The following is a 27,151-nucleotide window of genomic DNA, read 5'->3' as shown; positions in this document are numbered from 1 at the left end:
AACCATTCACTATATTACTGACCTCTCTATACCCTACACTATATTACTGACCTATAACCTACACTACATTACTGACCCCTCTATACCCTACACTACATTACTGACCACTCTATACTGTACACTACATTACTGACCTCTCTATACCCTACACTATATTACTGACCGATACCCTACAATGCATTACTCACCCCTCTATACCCAACATTACATTACTGACCTCTCTATACAGTACACAATATTACTGACCCTTCCATACCCTACACTACATCACTGAACCCTCTATACTGTACTCTACATTACTGACCTCTCTATACCCTACACTATATTACTGACCTATACCCTACAATACATTACTGACCCCTGTATACTCTACACAACATTACTGACCTCTCGATACGGTACACTACATTACTGACCTCTCTATACCATATACTATATTACTGACCTCTCTATACCCTACACTATTTTAATGATCTATAACCTACACTACATTACTGACCCCTCTAAACCCTACACTACATTACTGACCCCTCTATACCCTACACTACATTACTTACCCCTCCATACCCTACAGTACATTACTGATCTCTCAGTACCCTACACTGTATTACTGACCTATACAATACACTACATTACTGACCCCTCTATACCCTACACTACATTACTGTCCCCTCTATACCCTACACTACATTACTGACCCCTCTATACCCTACACTACATTACTGTCCCACCTATACCCTGCACTACATTACTGACCCCTGTATACTCTACACGACATTTCTGACCCCTCTATACCCTACACTACTGACCCATATATACCCTACACTACATTACTGAACCCTCTATACCCTACACTACATCACTGACCCCTGTATACCCTATGCTACATTTCTGGCCTCTCTATACCCTACACTACATTGCTTACCCCTCTATACCCTACACTACAGTACTGACCCCTCTGTACCCTACACTACATTATTGACCCCTCTATACCCTACACTACATCAATGACCTCTCTATCCCCTACACTACATCACTGACCCCTCTATACCCTACACTACATCACTGACCCCTCTGTACCCTATACTACAATACTAGCCCCTCCATACACTACACTACATTACTGACCTCTCTATACCCTACACTATATTATTGACATATACCCGACATACATTACTGACCCCTCTATACTCAACACTACATTACTGTCCCCTCTATACCCTACACTAAATTACTGACATCTCTATACTGTACACTAAATTACTGACTCCTCAATACCCAACACTACATTACTGTCCCCTCTATACCCTACACTACATTACAGACCTCTCTATACTCAACACTACATTATTGACCCCTCTATACCCTACACTACATTACTGTTCCCTCTATACTCAACACTACATTACTGACCCCTCTATACCCTAGACTACATTACTGACCCCTCTATACTCAACACTACATTACTGACCTCTCTATACCCTACACTACATTACTGACCCCTCTATACCATACACTACATTACTGACCCCTCTGTACCCTACGCTACATTACTGACAACTCTACACTCAAAAGTACATTACTGACCCCTCTATACCCTACACTACATTACTGACCCCTCTATACCCAACACTACATTACTGACCTCTCTATACTCTACACTATATTACTGACCCCTCTATACCCTACACTACATCACTGACCCCTTATTACTATACACTATATTACTGACATCTCTATACCCTACACTATATTACTGACCTATACCCTACAATACATTACTGACCCCTCTATACCCTACACTATATTACTGACCTCTCTATACCATACACTATATAACTGACCTCTCTATACCCTACACTATATTACTGACCTATAACCTACACTACATTACTGACCCCTCTACACCCAACACTACATTACTGACACCTCTATTCTGTACACTACATTACTGACCCGTCTATACCCTAAACTATATTACTGACCCCTCTATACCCCACACTACATTACTGACCTCTCTATACTCAATACTACATTACTGACCTCTCTGTACCCTACACTACATTACTGACACCTCTATACCCTACACTAAATTACTGACCTCTCTATACCCAACACTACAGTACTGACCTCTCTATACCCTACACTACTTTACTGACCTCTCTATACCCTACACTACATTACTGACCTCTCTATACCCTACTCTACATTACTGACACCTCTATACTGTACACTACATTACTGACCCCTCTATACCCTACACTACATTTCTGTCCCCTCTATACCTTCCACTACATTACTGACCCCTCTATACCCTACACTACATTACTGACCTCTCTATACTCAACACTACATTACTGACCTGTCTATACGCTACACTACATTACTGACCTCTCTATACCCTACACTACATTACTGACCTCTCTATACTCAACACTACATTATTGACCCCTCTATACTCAACACTACATTTTTGACCTCTCTATAAACTACACTACGTTACTGACCTCTCTATACCCTACAGTACATTACTGACCCCTCTATACCCTACACTACATCACTGATCCCTCTATACCCTACGCTACATTACTGACCCCTCTATACTCAACACTACATTACAGACCCCTCTATACCCTACACTACATTACTGACCCCTATTTACTCAACACTACATTACTGACCTCTCTATACCCTACTCTACATTACTGACCCCTCTATAATCAACACTACATTACTGACCTCTCTATACCCTACACTATATTACTGACCCCTCTTTACCCTACACTACATTACTGACCCCTCTATACCCTACGCTACATTAGTGACCCCTCTATACTCAACACTACATTACTCACCCCTCTATACCCTACACTATATTACTGACCTCTCTATACTCAACACTACATTATTGACCCCTCTATACTCAACACTACATTACTGACCCCTCTATACTCAACACTACATTACTGACCTCTCTATACCCTACACTACATTACTGACCTCTCTATACCCTACACAACCTTACTGACCCCTCTATACCGTACACTACATTACTGGCCCCTCTATACTCAAAACTACATTACTGACCCCTCTATACCCTACACTACAATACTAGCCCCTCCATACCTTACACTACACTACTGACCTCTCTATACCCTACACTACCTTACTGACCTCTCTATACCCTAAACTACATCACTGACCTCTCTATACCCTACACTACATTACTGACCTCTCTATACCCTACACTACATTACTGACCCCTCTATACCCTAGGCTACATTACTGACCCCTCTATACTAAACACTACATTACTGACCCCTCTATACCCTGCACTATATTACTAACCTCTCTATACTCAACACTACATTATTGACCCCTCTATACTCAACACTACATTACTGACCCCACTACACTCAACACTACATTACTGACCTCTCTATACCCTACACTACATTACTGACCTCTCCATACCCTACAGTACCTTACTGACCCCTCTATACCGTACACTACATTACTGGCCCCTCTATTCTCAACACTACATTACTGACCCCTCTATACCCTACACTAAAATTCTAGCCCATCCATACCCTACACTACACTTCTGACCTCTCTATACCCTACACTACCTTACTGACCTCTCTATAACCTACATTACATCACTGACCCCTCTATATCCTACACTACATTACTGACTTCTCTATACTGTACACTACATTACTGACCTCTCTATACCCTACACTACCTTACTGACCCCTCTATACCCTACACTACATTACTGACCTCTCTATACTGTACAATACATTACTGACCTCTCTATACCATACACTATATTACTGACCTCTATATACAATACACTATATTACTGACCTATAACCTACACTACATTACTGACTTATCTATACCCTACACTACATTACTGACCTCTCTATACTCAACACTACATTACTGACCTCTCTATAACTTACACTACCTTACTGACCCCTCTATACCCTAAACTACATTACTGACCTCTCTATACTGTACACTAAATTACTGACCTCTCTATACCCTACACTATATTTCTGACCTATACCCTACAATACATTACAGACCCCTCTATTCCCAACACTACATTACTGACCTCTCTATACTGTACACTATATTACTGACCCCTCTATTCCCTACACTACATCACTGACCCCTCTATACTGTACACTACATTACTGACCTCTCTATACCCTACACTATATTACTGACCTATACCCTACAATTCATTACTGACCCCTCTATACCCTACACTACATTACTGACCTCTCTATACTGTACACTACATTACTGACCTCTCTATACCATTCACTATATTACTGACCTCTCTATACCCTACACTATATTACTGACCTATAACCTACACTACATTACTGACCCCTCTATACCCTACACTACATTACTGACCACTCTATACTGTACACTACATTACTGACCTCTCTATACCCTACACTGTATTACTGACCGAAACCCTACAATACATTACTCACCCCTCTATACCCAACATTACATTACTGACCTCTCTATACAGTACACAATATTACTGACCCTTCTATACCCTACACTACATTACTGACCTCTCTATACCCTACACTACCTTACTGACCCCTCTATACCCTACACTACATTACTGACCTCTCTATACTGTACAATACATTACTGACCTCTCTATACCATACACTATATTACTGACCTCTATATACAATACACTATATTACTGACCTATAACCTACACTACATTACTGACTTATCTATACCCTACACTACATTACTGACCTCTCTATACTCAACACTACATTACTGACCTCTCTATAACTTACACTACCTTACTGACCCCTCTATACCCTAAACTACATTACTGACCTCTCTATACTGTACACTAAATTACTGACCTCTCTATACCCTACACTATTTTTCTGACCTATACCCTACAATACATTACAGACCCCTCTATTCCCAACACTACATTACTGACCTCTCTATACTGTACACTATATTACTGACCCCTCTATTCCCTACACTACATCACTGACCCCTCTATACTGTACACTACATTACTGACCTCTCTATACCCTACACTATATTACTGACCTATACCCTACAATTCATTACTGACCCCTCTATACCCTACACTACATTACTGACCTCTCTATACTGTACACTACATTACTGACCTCTCTATACCATTCACTATATTACTGACCTCTCTATACCCTACACTATATTACTGACCTATAACCTACACTACATTACTGACCCCTCTATACCCTACACTACATTACTGACCACTCTATACTGTACACTACATTACTGACCTCTCTATACCCTACACTGTATTACTGACCGATACCCTACAATACATTACTCACCCCTCTATACCCAACATTACATTACTGACCTCTCTATACAGTACACAATATTACTGACCCTTCTATACCCTACACTACATCACTGAACCCTCTATACTGTACACTACATTACTGACCTCTCTATACCCTACACTATATTACTGACCTATACCCTACAATACATTACTGACCCCTCTATACTCTACAATACATTACTGACCTCTCTATACTGTACACTACATTACTGACCTCTCTATACCATATACTATATTACTGACCTCTCTATACCCTACACTTTATTAATGACCTATAACCTACACTACATTACTGACCCCTCTAAACCCTACACTACATTACTGACCCCTCTATACCCTACACTACATCACTGATCCCTCTATACCCTACACTACATTACTGACCCCTCTATACCCTACACTACATCACTGATCCCTCTATACCCTACACTACATTACTGACCCCTCTATACTCAACACTACATTACAGACCCCTCTATACCCTACACTACATTACTGACCCCTCTATACTCAACACTACATTACTGACCTCTCTATACCCTACACTACATTACTGACCCCTATTTACTCAACACTACATTACTGACCTCTCTATACCCTACTCTACATTACTGACCCCTCTATAATCAACACTACATTACTGACCTCTCTATACCCTACACTATATTACTGACCCCTCTTTACCCTACACTACATTACTGACCCCTCTATACCCTACGCTACATTAGTGACCCCTCTATACTCAACACTACATTACTCACCCCTCTATACCCTACACTATATTACTGACCTCTCTATACTCAACACTACATTATTGACCCCTCTATACTGAACACTACATTACTGACCCCTCTATACTCAACACTACATTACTGACCTCTCTATACCCTACACTACATTACTGACCTCTCTATACCCTACACAACCTTACTGACCCCTCTATACCGTACACTACATTACTGGCCCCTCTATACTCAAAACTACATTACTGACCCCTCTATCCCCTACACTACAATACTAGCCCCTCCATATCTTACACTACACTACTGACCTCTCTATACCCTACACTACCTTACTGACGTCTCTATACCCTAAACTACATCACTGACCTCTCTATACCCTACACTACATTACTGACCTCTCTATACCCTACACTACATTACTGACCCCTCTATACCCTACGCTACATTACTGACCCCTCTATTCTCAACACTACATTACTGACCCCTCTATACCCTGCACTATATTACTAACCTCTCTATACTCAACACTACATTATTGACCCCTCTATACTCAACACTACATTACTGACCCCACTACACTCAACACTACATTACTGACCTCTCTATACCCTACACTACATTACTGACCTCTCCATACCCTACAGTACCTTACTGACCCCTCTATACCGTACACTACATTACTGGCCCCTCTATTCTCAACACTACATTACTGACCCTTCTATACCCTACACTAAAATTCTAGCCCATCCATACCCTACACTACACTTCTGACCTCTCTATACCCTACACTACCTTACTGACCTCTCTATAACCTACATTACATCACTGACCCCTCTATATCCTACACTACATTACTGACTTCTCTATACTGTACACTACATTACTGACCTCTCTATTCCCTACACTACCTTACTGACCCCTCTATACCCTACACTACATTACTGACCTCTCTATACTGTACAATACATTACTGACCTCTCTATACCATACACTATATTACTGACCTCTATATACAATACACTATATTACTGACCTATAACCTACACTACATTACTGACTTATCTATACCCTACACTACATTACTGCCCTCTCTATACTCAACACTACTTTACTGACCTCTCTATAACTTACACTACCTTACTGACCCCTCTATACCCTACACTACATTACTGACATCTCTATACTGTACACTACATTACTGACCTCTCTATACCCTACACTATATTTCTGACCTATACCCTACAATACATTACAGACCCCTCTATTCCCAACACTACATTACTGACCTCTCTATACTGTACACTATATTACTGACCCCTCTATTCCCTACACTACATCACTGACCCCTCTATACTGTACACTACATTACTGACCTCTCTATACCCTACACTATATTACTGACCTATACCCTACAATTCATTACGGACCCCTCTATACCCTACACTACATTACTGACCTCTCTATACTGTACACTACATTACTGACCTCTCTATACCATTCACTATATTACTGACCTCTCTATACCCTACACTATATTACTGACCTATAACCTACACTACATTACTGACCCCTCTATACCCTACACTACATTACTGACCACTCTATAGTGTACACTACATTACTGACCTCTCTATACCCTACACTGTATTACTGACCGATACCCTACAATACATTACTCACCCCTCTATACCCAACATTACATTACTGACCTCTCTATACAGTACACAATATTACTGACCCTTCTATACCCTACACTACATCACTGAACCCTCTATACTGTACACTACATTACTGACCTCTCTATACCCTACACTATATTACTGACCTATACCCTAGAATACATTACTGACCCCTCTATACTCTACACTACATTACTGACCTCTGTATACTGTACACTACATTACTGACCTCTCTATACCATATACTATATTATTGACCTCTCTATACCCTACACTATATTAATGACCTATAACCTACACTACATTACTGACCCCTCTAAACCCTACACTACATTACTGACCCCTCTATACCCTACACTACATTACTGAATCCTCCATACCCTATAGTACATTACTGATCTCTCAGTACCCTACACTATATTACTGACCTATACAATACACTAGATTACTGACCCCTCTATACCCAACACTACATTACTGTCCCACCTATACCCTGCACTACATTACAGACCCCTGTATACTCTACACTACATTACTGACCCCTCTATACCCTACACTACCGAACCATATATACCCTACACTACATTACTGATCCCTCTATACCCTACACTACATCACTGACCCCTGTATACCCTATACTACATTACTGGCCTCTCTATACCCTACACGACATTGCTTACCCCTCCATACCCTACACTACAGTACTGACCCCTCTGTACCCTACACTACATTATTGACCCCTCTATACCCTACACTACATCAATGACCTCTCTATCCCCTACACTACATCACTGACCCCTCTATACCCTACACTACTTCACTGAACCCTCTGTACCCTATACTACAATACTAGCCCCTCCATACACTACACTACATTACTGACCTCTCTATACCCTACACTATATTATTGACATGTACCCTACATACATTACTGACCCCCTCTATACTCAACACTACATGACTGTCCCCTCTATACCCTACACTACATTACTGACATCTCTATACTGTACACTAAATTACTGACTCCTCAATACCCAACACTACATTACTGACCCCTCAATACCCTACACTACATTACTGACCACTCTATACTCAATACTACATTATTGACCCCTCTCTACACTACACTACATTACTGTTCCCTCTATACTCAACACTACATTACTGACCCCTCTATACCCTAGACTACATTACTGACCCCTCTATACTCAACACTACATTACTGACCTCTCATTACCCTACACTACATTACTGACCCCTCTATACCATACACTACTTTACTGACCCCTCGGTACCCTACACTACATTACTGACCCCTCTATACCATACACTACTTTACTGACCCCTCTGTACCCTACACTACATCACTGACCCCTTATTACTGTGCACTACATTACTGACATCTCTATACCCTACACTATATTACTGACCTATACCCTACAATACATTACTGACCCCTCTATACCCTACACTAGATTACTGACCTCTCTATACCATACACTATATTACTTACCTCTCTATACCCTACACTATATTACTGACCTATAACCTATACTACATTACTGACCCCTCTACACCATACACTACATTACTGACATCTCTATACTGTACACTACATTACTGACCAGTCTATACCCTAAACTATATTACTGACCCCTCTATACCCTACACTACATTACTGACCCCTCTATACCCTACACTACATTACTGACCTCTCTATACTCAATACTACATTACTGACCCCTCTATACCCTACACTACATTACTGACCCCTCTATCCCCTACACTACATTACTGACCTCTTTATACCCTACACTACAGTACTGACCTCTCTATACCCTACGCTACAGTTCTGACCTCTCTATACCCTACACTACATTACTGACATCTCTATACCCTACACTACATTACTGACCTCTCTATACTCAACACTACATTACTGACACCTCTATACTGTACACTACATTACTGACCCCTCTATACCCTTCACTACATTACTGACCTCTCTATACTCAACACTACATTACTGACCTGTCTATACGCTACACTACATTACTGAACTCTCTATACCCTACACTACATTACTGACCTCTCTATACCCTACACTACATTACTCACCTCTCTATACTCAACACTACATTATTGACCCCTCTATACTCAACACTACATTTTTGACCTCTCTATACCCTACTCTACGTTACTGACCTCTCTATACCCTACAGTACATTACTGACCCCTCTATACCCTACACTACATCACTGACCCCTCTAACCCTACACTACATTACTGACCCCTCTATACTCAACACTACATTACAGACCCCTCTATACCCTACACTACATTACTGACCCCTCTATGCTCAACACTACATTACTGACCTCTCTATACCCTACACTACATCACTGACCCCTCTATAATCAACACTACATTACTGACCTCTCTATACCCTACACTATATTACTGACCCCTCTATACCCTACACTACATTACTGACCCCTCTATACCCTACGCTACATTAGTGACCCCTCTATACTCAACACTACATTACTCACCCCTCTATACCCTACACTATATTACTGACCTCTCTATTCTCAACACTACATTATTGACAGCTCTATACTCAACTCTACATTACTGATCCCTCTATACTCAACACTACATTACTGACCTCTCTATACCCTACACTACATTACTGACCTCTCTATACCCTACACTACCTTACTGACCCCTCTTTACCGTACACTACATTAATGGCCCCTCTATACTCAAAACTACATTACTGACCCCTCTATACCCTAAACTACAATACTAGCCCCTCCATACCTTACACTACACTACTGACCTCTCTATATCCTACACTACCTTACTGACCTCTCTATACCCTAAACTACATCACTGACTTCTCTATACCCTACACTACATTACTGACCTCTCTATACCCTACACTACATTACTGACCCCTCTATACCTTACGATACATTACTGACCCCTCTATACTCAACACTACATTACAGAATCCTCTATACCCTGCACTATATTACTAACCTCTCTATACCCTACACTATATTATTGACATATACCCTACATACATTACTGACCCCCTCTATACTCAACACTACATTACTGTCCCCTCTATACCCTACACTACATTACTGACATCTCTATACTGTACACTAAATTACTGACTCCTCAATACCCAACACTACATTACTGACCCCTCAATACCCTACCCTACATTACTGACCACTCTATACTCAACACTACATTATTGACCCCTCTATACCCTACACTACATTACTGTTCCCTCTATACTCAACACTACATTACTGACCCCTCTATACCCTAGACTACATTACTGACCCCTCTATACTCAACACTACATTACTGACCTCTCTATACCCTACACTACATTACTGACCCCTCTATACCATACACTACTTTACTGACCCCTCTGTACCCTACGCTACATTACAGACCACTCTACACTCAAAAGTACATTACGGACCCCTCTATACCCTACACTACATTACTGACCCCTCTATACCCAACACTACATTACTGACCTCTCTATACTCTACACTATATTACTGACCCCTCTATACCCTACACTACATCACTGACCCCTTATTACTGTGCACTACATTACTGACATCTCTATACCCTACACTATATTACTGACCTATACCCTACAATACATTACTGACCCCTCTATACCCTACACTACTGACCTCTCTATACCATACACTATATTACTGACCTCTCTATACCCTACACTATATTACCGACCTATAACCTACACTACATTACTGACCCCTCTACACCATACACTACATTACTGAAACCTCTATACTGTACACTACATTACTGACCAGTCTATACCCTAAACTATATTACTGACCCCTCTATACCCTACACTACATTACTGACCCCTCTATCCCCTACACTACATTACTGACCTCTCTATACCCTACACTACAGTACTAACCTCTCTATACCCTACACTACTTTACTGACCTCTCTATACCCTACACTACATTACTGATATCTCTATACTCTACACTACATTACTGACACCTCTATACTGTACACTACATTACTGACCCCTCTATACCCTTCTCTACATTACTGACCTCTCTATACTCAACACTACATTACTGACCTGTCTATACGCTACACTACATTACTGACCTCTCTATACCCTACACTACATTACTGACCTGTCTATACCCTACACTACATTACTGACCTCTCTATACTCAACACTACATTATTGACCCCTCTATACTCAACACTACATTTTTGACCTCTCTATACCCTACTCTACGTTACTGACCTCTCTATACCCTACAGTACATTACTGACCCCTCTATACCCTACACTACATCACTGACCCCTCTAACCCTACACTACATTACTGACCACTCTTTACTCAACACTACATTACAGACCCCTCTATACCCTACACTACATTACTGACCCCTCTTTACTCAACACTACATTACTGACCTCTCTATACCCTACACTACATCACTGACCCCTCTATAATCAACACTACATTACTGACCTCTCTATACCCTACACTATATTACTGACCCCTCTATACCCTACTCTACATTACTGACCCCTCTATACCCTACGCTACATTAGTGACCCCTCTATACTCAACACTACATTACTGACCCCACTATACCCTACACTATATTACTGACCTCTCTATTCTCAACACTACATTCTTGACCCCTCTATACTCAACTCTACATTACTGACCCCTCTATACTCAACACTACATTACTGACCTCTCTATACCCTACACTACATTACTGACCTCTCTATACCCTACACTACCTTACTGACCCCTCTATACCGTACACTACATTACTGGACCCTCTATACTCAAAACTACATTACTGACCCCTCTATACCCTACACTACAATACTAGCCCCTCCATACCTTACACTACACTACTGACCTCTCTATACCCTACACTACCTTACTGACCTCTCTATACCCTAAACTACATCACTGACCTCTCTATACCCTACACTACATTACTGACCTCTCTATACCCTACACTACATTACTGACCCCTCTATACCCTACGCTACATTACTGACCCCTCTATACTCAACACTACATTACTGACCTCTCTATACTGTACACTACATTACTGACCTCTCTATACCATACACTATATTACTGACCTCTATATACAATACACTATATTACTGACCTATAACCTACACTACATTACTGACTTATCTATACCCTACACTACATTACTGACCTCTCTATACTCAACACTACATTACTGACCTCTCTATAACTTACACTACCTTACTGACCCCTCTATACCCTACACTACATTACTGACCTCTCTATACTGTACACTACATTACTGACCTCTCTATACCCTACACTATATTTCTGACCTATACCCTACAATACATTACAGACCCCTCTATTCCCAACACTACATTACTGACCTCTCTATACTGTACACTATATTACTGACCCCTCTATTCCCTACACTACATCACTGACCCCTCTATACTGTACACTACATTACTGACCTCTCTATACCCTACACTATATTACTGACCTATACTCTACAATTCATTACTGACCCCTCTATAACCTACACTACATTACTGACCTCTCTATACTGTACACTACATTACTGACCTCTCTATACCATTCACTATATTACTGACCTCTCTATACCCTACACTATATTACTGACCTATAACCTACACTACATTACTGACCCCTCTATACCCTACACTACATTACTGACCACTCTATACTGTACACTACATTACTGACCTCTCTATACCCTACACTGTATTACTGACCGATACCCTACAATACATTACTCACCCCTCTATACCCAACATTACATTACTGACCTCTCTATACAGTACACAATATTACTGACCCTTCTATACCCTACACTACATCACTGAAACCTCTATACTGTACACTACATTACTGACCTCTCTGTACCCTACACTATATTACTGACCTATACCCTACAATACATTACTGACCCCTCTATACTCTACACTACATTACTGACCTCTCTATACTGTACACTACATTACTGACCTCTCTATACCATATACTATATTACTGACATCTCTATACCCTACACTATATTAATGACCTATAACCTACACTACATTACTGACCCCTCTAAACCCTACACTACATTACTGACCCCTCTATACCCTACACTACATTACTGACCCCTCTATACCCTACACTACATTACTGACCTCTCTATACCATACACTATATTACTGACCTCTCTATACCCTTCACTATATTACCGACCTATAACCTACACTACATTACTGACCCCTCTACACCATACACTACATTACTGACACCTCTATACTGTACACTACATTACTGACCAGTCTATACCCTAAACTATATTACTGACCCCTCTATACCCTACACTACATTACTGACCCCTCTATACCCTACACTACATTACTGACCTCTCTATACTCAATACTACATTACTGACCCCTCTATACCCTACACTACATTACTGACCCCTCTATCCCCTACACTACATTACTGACCTCTCTATACCCTACACTACAGTACTGACCTCTCTATACCCTACACTACTTTACTGACCTCTCTATACCCTACACTACATTACTGACATCGCTATACCCTACACTACATTACTGACACCTCTATACTGTACACTACATTACTGACCCCTCTATACCCTTCTCTACATTACTGACCTCTCTATACTCAACACTACATTACTGACCTGTCTATATGCTACACTACATTACTGACCTCTCTATACCCTACACTACATTACTGACCTCTCTATACCCTACACTACATTACTGACCTCTCTATACTCAACACTACATTTTTGACCTCTCTATACCCTACTCTACGTTACTGACCTCTCTATACCCTACAGTACATTACTGACCCCTCTATACCCTACACTACATCACTGACCCCTCTAACCCTACACTACATTACTGACCCCTCTATACTCAACACTACATTACAGACTCCTCTATACCCTACACTACATTACTGACCCCTCTATACTCAACACTACATTACTGACCTCTCTATACCCTACACTACATCACTGACCCCTCTATAATCAACACTACATTACTGACCTCTCTATACCCTACACTATATTACTGACCTATACTCTACAATTCATTACTGACCCCTCTATACCCTACACTACATTACTGACCTCTCTATACTGTACACTACATTACTGACCTCTCTATACCATTCACTATATTACTGACCTCTCTATACCCTACACTATATTACTGACCTATAACCTACACTACATTACTGACCCCTCTATACCCTACACTACATTACTGACCACTCTATACTGTACACTACATTACTGACCTCTCTATACCCTACACTGTATTACTGACCGATACCCTACAATACATTACTCACCCCTCTATACCCAACATTACATTACTGACCTCTCTATACAGTACACAATATTACTGACCCTTCTATACCCTACACTACATCACTGAAACCTCTATACTGTACACTACATTACTGACCTCTCTGTACCCTACACTATATTACTGACCTATACCCTACAATACATTACTGACCCCTCTATACTCTACACTACATTACTGACCTCTCTATACTGTACACTACATTACTGACCTCTCTATACCATATACTATATTACTGACATCTCTATACCCTACACTATATTAATGACCTATAACCTACACTACATTACTGACCCCTCTAAACCCTACACTACATTACTGACCCCTCTATACCCTACACTACATTACTGACCCCTCTATACCCTACACTACATTACTGACCTCTCTATACCATACACTATATTACTGACCTCTCTATACCCTTCACTATATTACCGACCTATAACCTACACTACATTACTGACCCCTCTACACCATACACTACATTACTGACACCTCTATACTGTACACTACATTACTGACCAGTCTATACCCTAAACTATATTACTGACCCCTCTATACCCTACACTACATTACTGACCCCTCTATACCCTACACTACATTACTGACCTCTCTATACTCAATACTACATTACTGACCCCTCTATACCCTACACTACATTACTGACCCCTCTATCCCCTACACTACATTACTGACCTCTCTATACCCTACACTACAGTACTGACCTCTCTATACCCTACACTACTTTACTGACCTCTCTATACCCTACACTACATTACTGACATCGCTATACCCTACACTACATTACTGACACCTCTATACTGTACACTACATTACTGACCCCTCTATACCCTTCTCTACATTACTGACCTCTCTATACTCAACACTACATTACTGACCTGTCTATATGCTACACTACATTACTGACCTCTCTATACCCTACACTACATTACTGACCTCTCTATACCCTACACTACATTACTGACCTCTCTATACTCAACACTACATTTTTGACCTCTCTATACCCTACTCTACGTTACTGACCTCTCTATACCCTACAGTACATTACTGACCCCTCTATACCCTACACTACATCACTGACCCCTCTAACCCTACACTACATTACTGACCCCTCTATACTCAACACTACATTACAGACTCCTCTATACCCTACACTACATTACTGACCCCTCTATACTCAACACTACATTACTGACCTCTCTATACCCTACACTACATCACTGACCCCTCTATAATCAACACTACATTACTGACCTCTCTATACCCTACACTATATTACTGACCCCTCTATACCCTACTCTACATTACTGACCCCTCTATACCCTACGCTACATTAGTGACCCCTCTATACTCAAAACTACATTACTGACCCCTCTATACCCTACACTATATTACTGACCTCTCTATTCTCAACACTACATTATTGACCCCTCTATACTCAACTCTACATTACTGACCCCTCTATACTCAACACTACATTACTGACCTCTCTATACCCTACACTACATTACTGACCTCTCTATACCCTACTCTACCTTACTGACCCCTCTTTACCGTACACTACATTACTGGCCCCTCTATACTCAAAACTACATTACAGACCCCTCTATACCCTACTCTACAATACTAGCCCTCCATACCTTACACTACACTACTGACCTCTCTTTACCCTACACTACCTTACTGACCTCTCTATACCCTAAACTACATCACTGACTTCTCTATACCATACACTACATTACTGACCTCTCTATACCCTACACTACATTACTGACCCCTCTATACCCTACACTACATTACTGACCCCTCTATACCTTACGATACATTACTGACCCCTCTATACTCAACACTACATTACTGACCTCTCTATACCCTACACTACATTACTGACCTCTCTATACCCTACACTACCTTACTGACCCCTCTTTACCGTACACTACATTACTGGCCCCTCTATACTCAAAACTACATTACTGACCTCTCTATACTCTAGACTATATTACTGACCCCTCTATACCCTACACTACATCACTGACCCCTTACTACTGTGCACTACATTACTGACATCTCTATACCATACACTATATTACTGACCTATACCCTACAATACATTACTGACCCCTCTATACCCTACACTACATTACTGACCTCTCTATACCATACACTATATTACTGATTTCTCTATACCCTACACTATATTACCGACCTATAACCTACACTACATTACTGACCCCTCTACACCATACACTACATTACTGACACCTCTATACTGTACACTACATTACTGACCAGTCTATACCCTAAACTATATTACTGACCCCTCTATACCCTACACTACATTACTGACCCCTCTATACCCTACACTACATTACTGACCTCTCTATACTCAATACTACATTACTGACCCCTCTATACCCTACACTACATTACTGAGCCCTCTATCCCCTACACTACATTACTGACCTCTCTATACCCTACTCTACAGTACTGACCTCTCTATACCCTACACTACTTTACTGACCTCTCTATACCTTACACTACATTACTGACATCTCTATACCCTACACTACATTACTGACCCCTCTATACCCTTCTCTACATTACTGACCTCTCTATACTCAACACTACATTACTGACCTGTCTATACGCTACACTACATTACTGACCTCTCTATACCCTACACTACATTACTGACCTCTCTATACCCTACACTACATTACTGACCTCTATATACTCAACACTACATTATTGACCCCTCTATACTCAACACTACATTTTTGACCTCTCTATACCCTACTCTACGTTACTGACCTCTCTATACCCTACAGTACATTACTGACCCCTCTATACCCTACACTACATCACTGACCCCTCTAACCCTACACTACATTACTGACCCCTCTATACTCAACACTACATTACAGACCCCTCTATACCCTACACTACATTACTGACCCCTCTATACTCAACACTACATTACTGACCTCTCTATACCCTACACTACATCACTGACCCCTCTATAATCAACACTACATTACTGACCTCTCTATACCCTACACTATATTACTGACCTCTCTATTCTCAACACTACATTATTGACCCCTCTATACTCAACTCTACATTACTGACCCCTCTATACTCAACACTACATTACTGACCTCTCTATACCCTACACTACATTACTGACCTCTCTATACCCTACACTACCTTACTGACCCCTCTTTACCGTACTCTACATTACTGGCCCCTCTATACTCAAAACTACATTACTGACCCCTCTATACCCTACTCTACAATACTAGCCCCTCCATACCTTACACTACACTACTGACCTCTCTATACCCTACACTACCTTACTGACCTCTCTATACCCTAAACTACATCACTGACTTCTCTATACCATACACTACATTACTGACCTCTCTATACCCTACACTACATTACTGACCCCTCTATACCCTACACTACATTACTGACCTCTCTATTCCTTACGATACATTACTGACCCCTCTATACTCAACACTACATTACAGACCCCTCTATACCCTGCACTATATTACTAACCTCTCTATACTCAACACTACATTATTGACCCCTCTTTACTCAACACTACATTTTTGACCTCTCTATACCCTACACTACGTTACTGACCTCTCTATACCCTACAGTACATTACTGACCCCTCTATACCCTACACAACATCACTGACCCCTCTAACCCTACACTACATTACTGACCCCTCTATACCCTACACTACATTACTGACACCTCTATACTGTACACTACATTACTGACCAGTCTATACCCTAAACTATATTACTGACCCCTCTATACCCTACACTACATTACTTACCCCTCTATACCCTACACTACATTACTAACCTCTCTATACCCTATACTACATTACTGACCACTCTATACCCTACACTACTTTACTGACCTCTATATACCCTACACTACATTACTGACCTCTCTATACCCTACACTACATTACTGACACCTCTATACTGTACACTACATTACTGACCCCTCTATACCCTTCACTACATTACTGACCTCTCTATACTCAACACTACATTACTGACCAGTCTATACACTACACTACATTACTGACCTCTCTATACCCTACACTACATTACTGACCTCTCTATACCCTACACTACATTACTGACCTCTCTATACTCAACACTACATTTTTGACCCCTCTATACTCAACACTACATTTTTGATCTCTCTATACCCTACTCTAGGTTACTGACCTCTCTATACCCTAGAGTACATTACTGACCCCTCTATACCCTACACTACATCACTGACCCCTCTAACCCTACACTACATTACTGACCCCTCTATACTCAACACTACATTACAGACCCCTCTATACCCTACACTACATTACTGACCCCTCTATACTCAACACTACAATACTGACCTCTCTATACCCTACACTACATTACTGACCCCTCTATAATCAACACTACATTACTGACCTCTCTCTACCCTACACTATATTACTGACCCCTCTATACCCTACACTACATTACTGACCCCTCTATACCCTACGCTACATTAGTGACCCCTCTATACTCAACACTACATTACTGACCCCTCTATACCCTACACTATATTACTGACCTCTCTATTCTCAACACTACATTATTGACCCCTCTATACTCAACTCTACATTACTGACCCCTCTACACTCAACACTACATTACTGACCTCTCTATACCCTACACTACATTACTGACCTCTCTATACCCTACACTACCTTACTGACCCCTCTTTACCGTACACTAAATTACTGGCCCCTCTATACTCAAAACTACATTACTGACCCCTCTATACCCTACACTACAATACTAGCCCCTCCATACCTTACACTACACTATACCCTACACTACCTTACTGACCTCTCTATACCCTAAACTACATCACTGATTTCTCTATACCCTACACTACATTACTGAACTCTCTATACCTTACACTACAATACTGACCCCTCTATACCTTACACTACACTACTGACCTCTCTATACCCTACACTATCTTACTGACCTCTCTATACCCTAAACTACATCACTGACCACTCTATACCCTACACTACTATACTGACCTCTCTATACCCTGCACTATATTACTAACCTCTCTATACTCAACACTACATTTTTAACCTCTCTATACCCTACACTACGTTACTGACCTCTCTATACCCTACAGTACATTACTGACCCCTCTATACCCTACTCTACATTACTGACCCCTCTATACTCAACACTACATTACTGACCTCTCTATACCCTACACTATATTACTGACCCCTATATACTCAACACTACATTACTGACCTCTCTATACCCTACACTACATTACTGATCCCTCTATAATCAACACTACATTACTGACCTCTCTATACCCTACACTATATTACTGACCCCTCTATACCCTACACTACATTACTGACCCCTCTATACCCTACGCTACATTAGTGACCCCTCTATACTCAACACTACATTACTGACCCCTCTATACCCTACACTATATTACTGACCTCTCTATACTCAACACTACATTATTGACCCCTCTATACTCAACTCTACATTACTGACCCCTCTATACTCAACACTACATTACTGACCTCTCTATACCCTACACTACATTACTGACCTCTCTATACCCTACACTACATTACCGACCCCTCTATACCGTACACTACATTACTGGCAACTCTATACTCAAAACTACATTACTGACCCCTCTATACCCTACACTACAATACTAGCCCCTCCATACCTTACACTACACTACTGACCTCTCTATACCCTACACTATCTTACTGACCTATCTATACCCTAAACTACATCACTGACCACTCTATACCCTACACTACTATACTGACCTCTCTATACCATACACTATATTACTGACCTCTCTATACAAAACACTATATTACTCACCTATACCCTACACTACATTACTGAGTTCTCTATACCCTACACTACATTACTGACCTCTCTATACTCAACAATACATTCCTGACCTCTCTATACCCTACCCTATCTTACTGACCCCTCTATACCCTACACTACATTACTGACCTCTTTATACTGTTCACTACATTACTGACCTCTCTAAACCCTACACTATATTTCTGATCTATACCCTACAATACATTTCTGACCCCTCTAAACCCAACACTACATTTCTGATCTCTCTATACTGTACACTATATTACTGACCCCTCTATTCCCTACCCTACATCACTGACCCCTCTATACTGTGCACTACATTACTGACCTCTCTATACCCAACTCTATATTCCTGACCTATACCCTACAATACATTACTGACCCCTGTATACCCTACACTACATTACTGACCTCTCTATACTGTACACTACATTACTGACCTCTCTATTCCATACACTATATAACTGACCTCTCTATTCCTTACACTATATTACTGACCTATAACCTACACTACATTACTGACCCCTCTATACCCTACACTACATTACTGACCTCTCTATACTGTACACTACATTACTGACCTCTCTATACCCTACACTATATTACTGACCTATAGCCTACAATACATTACTCACACCTCTATACCCAACACTACATTACTGGCCTCTCTATACTGTACACTATATTATTTACCCTTCTATACCCTACACTACATCACTGAACCCTCTATACTGTACACTACATTACTGACCTCTCTATACCCTTCACTATATTACTGACCTATACCCTACAATACATTACAGACCCATCTATACTCTACACTACATTACTGACCTCTCTATACTGTACACTACATTACTGACCTATACCCTACACTACATCACTGACCCCTCAATAATCAACACTACATTACTGACCTCTCTATACCCTACACTATATTACTGACCCCTCTATACCCTACACTACATTACTGACATCTCTATACCCTACACTACATTACTGACACCTCTATACTGTACACTACATTACTGACCCCTCTATACCCTTCACTACATTACTGACCTCCCTATACTCAACACTACATTACTGACCTGTCTATACGCTACACTACATTACTGACCTCTCTATACCCTACACTACATTACTGACCTCTCTATACTCAACACTACATTATTGACCCCTCTATACTCAACACTACATTTTTGACCTCTCTATACCCTACTCTACGTTACTGACCTCTCTATACCCTACAGTACATTATTGACCCCTCTATACCCTACACTACATCACTGACCCCTCTAACCCTACACTACATTACTGACCCCTCTTTACTCAACACTACATTACAGACCCCTCTATACCCTACACTACATTACTGACCTCTCTATACTCAACACTACATTACTGACCTCTCTATACCCTACACTACATCACTGACCCCTCTATAATCAACACTACATTACTGACCTCTCTATACCCTACACTATATTACTGACCCCTCTATACCCTACACTACATTACTGACCCCTCTATACCCTACGCTACATTAGTGACCCCTCTATACTCAACACTACATTACTGACCCCTCTATACCCTACACTATATTACTGACCTCTCTATTCTCAACACTACATTATTGACCCCTCTATACTCAACTCTACATTACTGACCCCTCTATACTCAACACTACATTACTGACCTCTCTATACCCTACACTACATTACTGACCTCTCTATACCCTACACTACCTTACTGACCCCTCTTTACCGTACACTACATTACTGGCCCCTCTATACTCAAAACTACATTACTGACCCCTCTATACCCTACACTACAATACTAGCCCCTCCATACCTTACACTACACTACTGACCTCTCTATACCCTACATTACCTTACTGACCTCTCTATACCCTAAACTACATCACTGACTTCTCTATACCCTACACTACATTACTGACCTCTCTATACCCTACACTACATTACTGACCCCTCTATACCCTACACTACATTACTGACCCCTCTATACCTTACGATACATTACTGACCCCTCTATACTCAACACTACATTACAGACCCCTCTATACCCTGCACTATATTACTAACCTCTCTATACTCAACACTACTTTATTGACCCATCTTTACTCAACACTACATTTTTGACCTCTCTATACCCTACACTACGTTACTGACCTCTCTATACCCTACAGTACATTACTGACCCCTCTATACCCTACACTGCATCACTGACCCCTCTAACCCTACACTACATTACTGACCCCTCTATACCCTACACTACATTACTGACACCTCTATACTGTACACTACATTACTGACCAGTCTATACCCTAAACTATATTACTGACCCCTCTATACCCTACACTACATTACTGACCCCTCTATACCCTACACTACATTACTGACCTCTCTATACTCAATACTACATTACTGACCCCTCTATATCCTACACTACATTACTGACCCCTCTATACCCTACACTACATTACTGACCTCTCTATACCCTACACTACAGTACTGACCTCTCTATACCCTACATTACATTACTGACCTCTCTATACCCTACACTACATTACTGACACCTCTATACTGTACACTACATTACTGACCCCTCTATACCCTTCACTACATTACTGACCTCTCTATACTCAACACTACATTACTGATCTGTCTATACGCTACACTACATTACTGACCTCTCTATACCCTACACTACATTACTGACCTCTCTATACTCAACACTACATTATTGACCCCTCTATACTCAACACTACATTTTTGACCTCTCTATACCCTACTCTAGGTTACTGACCTCTCTATACCCTAGAGTACATTACTGACCCCTCTATACCCTACACTACATCACTGACCCCTCTAACCCTACACTACATTACTGACCCCTCTATACTCAACACTACATTACAGACCCCTCTGTACCCTACACTACATTACTGACCCCTCTATACTCAACACTACAATACTGACCTCTCTATACCCTACACTACATTACTGACCCCTCTATAATCAACACTACATTACTGACCTCTCTATACCCTACACTATATTACTGACCCCTCTATACCCTACACTACATTACTGACCCCTCTATACCCTACACTACATTACTGACCTCTCTATTCCTTACGATACATTACTGACCCCTCTATACTCAACACTACATTACAGACCCCTCTATACCCTGCACTATATTAATAACCTCTCTATACTCAACACTACATTATTGACCCCTCTTTACTCAACACTACATTTTTGACCTCTCTATACCCTACACTACGTTACTGACCTCTCTATACCCTACAGTACATTACTGACCCCTCTATACCCTACACTACATCACTGACCCCTCTAACCCTACACTACATTACTGACCCCTCTATACCCTACACTACATTACTGACACCTCTATACTGTACACTACATTACTGACCAGTCTATACCCTAAACTATATTACTGACCCCTCTATACCCTACACTACATTACTGACCCCTCTATACCCTACACTACATTACTGACCTCTCTATACTCAATACTACATTACTGACCCCTCTATACCCTACACTACATTACTTACCCCTCTATACCCTACACTACATTACTGACCTCTCTATACCCTACACTACAGTACTGACCACTCTATACCCTACACTACTTTACTGACCTCTCTATACCCTACACTACATTACTGACCTCTCTATACCCTACACTACATTACTGACACCTCTATACTGTACACTACATTACTGACCCCTCTATACCCTTCACTACATTACTGACCTCTCTATACTCAACACTACATTACTGACCTGTCTATACGCTACACTACATTACTGACCTCTCTATACCCTACACTACATTACTGACCTCTCTATACCCTACACTACATTACTGACCTCTCTATACTCAACACTACATTATTGACCCCTCTATACTCAACACTACATTTTTGATCTCTCTATACCCTACTCTAGGTTACTGACCTCTCTATACCCTAGAGTACATTACTGACCCTTCTATACCCTACACTACATCACTGACCCCTCTAACCCTACAAACATTACTGACCCCTCTATACTCAACACTACATTACAGACCCCTCTATACCCTACACTACATTACTGACCCCTCTATACTCAACACTACAATACTGACCTCTCTATACCCTACACTACATTACTGACCCCTCTATAATCAACACTACATTACTGACCTCTCTATTCCCTACACTATATTACTGACCCCTCTATACCCTACACTACATTACTGACCCCTCTATACCCTACGCTACATTAGTGACCCCTCTATACTCAACACTACATTACTGACCCCTCTATACCCTACACTATATTACTGACCTCTCTATTCTCAACACTACATTATTGACCCCTCTATACTCAACTCTACATTACTGACCCCTCTACACTCAACACTACATTACTGACCTCTCTATACCCTACACTACATTACTGACCTCTCTATACCCTACACTACATTACCGACCCCTCTATACTGTACACTACATTACTGGCCCCTCTATACTCAAAACTACATTACTGACCCCTCTATACCCTACACTACAATACTAGCCCCTCCATACCTTACACTACACTACTGACCTCTCTATACCCTACACTATCTTACTGACCTATCTATACCCTAAACTACATCACTGACCACTCTATACCCTACACTACTATACTGACCTCTCTATACCATACACTATATTACTGACCTCTCTATACAAAACACTATATTACTGACCTATACCCTACACTACATTACTGAGTTCTCTATACCCTACACTACATTACTGACCTCTCTATACTCAACAATACATTACTGACCTCTCTATACCCTACCCTATCTTACTGACCCCTCTATACCCTACACTACATTACTGACCTCTTTATACTGTTCACTACATTACTGACCTCTCTAAACCCAACACTACATTTCTGATCTCTCTATACTGTACACTATATTACTGACCCCTCTATTCCCTACACTACATCACTGACCCCTCTATACTGTGCACTACATTACTGACCTCTCTATACCCAACTCTATATTCCTGACCTATACCCTACAATACATTACTGACCCCTGTATACCCTACACTACATTACTGACCTCTCTATACTGTACACTACATTACTGACCTCTCTATTCCATACACTATATAACTGACCTCTCTATTCCTTACACTATATTACTGACCTATAACCTACACTACATTACTGACCCCTCTATACCCTACACTACATTACTGACCTCTCTATACTGTACACTACATTACTGACCACTCTATACCCTACACTATATTACTGACCTATACCCTACAATACATTACTCACACCTCTATACCCAACACTACATTACTGACCTCTCTATACTGTACACTATATTATTGACCCTTCTATACCCTACACTACATCACTGAACCCTCTATACTGTACACTACATTACTGACCTCTCTATACCCTACACTATATTACTGACCTATACCCTACAATACATTACAGACCCATCTATACTCTACACTACATTACTGACCTCTCTATACTGTACACTACATTACTGACTTATACCCTACACTACATCACTGACCCCTCTATAATCAACACTACATTACTGACCTCTCTATACCCTACACTATATTACTGACCCCTCTATACCCTACACTACATTACTGACATCTCTATACCCTACACTACATTACTGACACCTCTATACTGTACACTACATTACTGACCCTTCTATACCCTTCACTACATTACTGACCTCCCTATACTCAACACT

The sequence above is a fragment of the Taudactylus pleione genome, unplaced genomic scaffold (genome assembly GCF_031769625.1).
Source record: "Taudactylus pleione unplaced genomic scaffold, aTauple2 ptg000336l, whole genome shotgun sequence".
NCBI classification, from domain to species: domain Eukaryota; kingdom Metazoa; phylum Chordata; class Amphibia; order Anura; family Myobatrachidae; genus Taudactylus; species Taudactylus pleione.
This window is presented reverse-complemented; position numbering follows the sequence as displayed.